The 1,084-nt window shown below is 35.5% G+C and overlaps 1 protein-coding gene across 1 annotated transcript in view; it reads left to right on the top strand.

The window, feature by feature from the left end:
- LOC108767502 (uncharacterized) overlaps nt 1-1,084 on the top strand; it is a 13,696-nt gene that overhangs the window by 10,971 nt on the left and 1,641 nt on the right. The gene's annotated exons all lie outside the window — the stretch shown is intronic.

The raw sequence follows: 1,084 nt of genomic DNA, 5'->3' as shown, positions 1-1,084 counted from the left end.
AAGAAAATTTAAATATCTCCCAGAAAATGTGGGTTTATGGTACCAATCATATTCCAACGTATTATTATTTTTTATAATCGTGACATCCAAAAAGTTCAATTCACTCCCCCCTATCTCCATCGTAAACTGCAGACGAGGATGAAATGAGTTAAACACCCGTGAAATCTCCGAAGTTCTGTCAAGGGGTACTCCCATGGCAATGTCATCAACATATCTAACATAAAAAGGGATATGAAACCCTAAGGTGTTCAAAGCTTTCATCTCTATGTCCTGTAAAACAATGTCCGCAATTACCGTTGACAAAGGTGAGCCCATAGGCATTTTTGTCTGTAAATGCAGTTGTCAAAGGAAAAATAAGCAGAGTCAAAAATTAGCCGTAAAGAAATAAAAAATTCATCTTTCGAAATATTAATAATTTTTGAAATTGATGACCATCTATGAGAGATGCTGTCCAAAGCTAAATCAATCGGTATGTTCGTGAAGAGAGAAACAACGTCCAGTGAAATTAAGCCAAAATTTGCTACCAACTCTGTCTTCCTCAAAATCTCAGTCAAGTGGAAGCTATTTTGTATGTGACTGAAAGAATTAACACTGATTTTATAAATGATTTTATGTAAAAAGACAGCCAACTGATATAAAGGACTATCAATAGCAGAGATAATAATTCTGAGAGGTGTGTCCGGCTTATGGATCTTAGGAAGTCCATAGGCACCAGGCAACACCCCATCACTCACATATAAATTATTATAAATATGTTGTGAGATCAATTCTTTTTTCTTCCATCTAGTCAGTAATTCTTTCAGCCTCCTAGAAAGTACGTTAGTAAGGTCTTTTTTAACGATTTCATATGTATTAGTATCCCCCAGTATTGTAAGCATTTTTTGTCTATAATCTGCTTTATCCATTGCCACCGTCACATTTCCCTTATCAGCTCTGGTGAGTATGATGTCACGATTATTGTTCAAGAAAGTTTTTGTTGATTTCCACATATCTAAGAGATTATTTTTTAAATTATCACAACGGTTAAAACACGACGAAAGATTAGATCAGATCAGTGATGCACATTTGGCTCCCCGGCAACACG

This window comes from Trachymyrmex cornetzi, unplaced genomic scaffold (genome assembly GCF_001594075.2).
Source record: "Trachymyrmex cornetzi isolate Tcor2-1 unplaced genomic scaffold, Tcor1.1 scaffold685, whole genome shotgun sequence".
Classification (NCBI taxonomy): Eukaryota; Metazoa; Arthropoda; class Insecta; order Hymenoptera; family Formicidae; genus Trachymyrmex; species Trachymyrmex cornetzi.
Note: the sequence above shows the minus strand (reverse complement) of the source record. Positions and strands in the feature narration are given on the sequence as shown.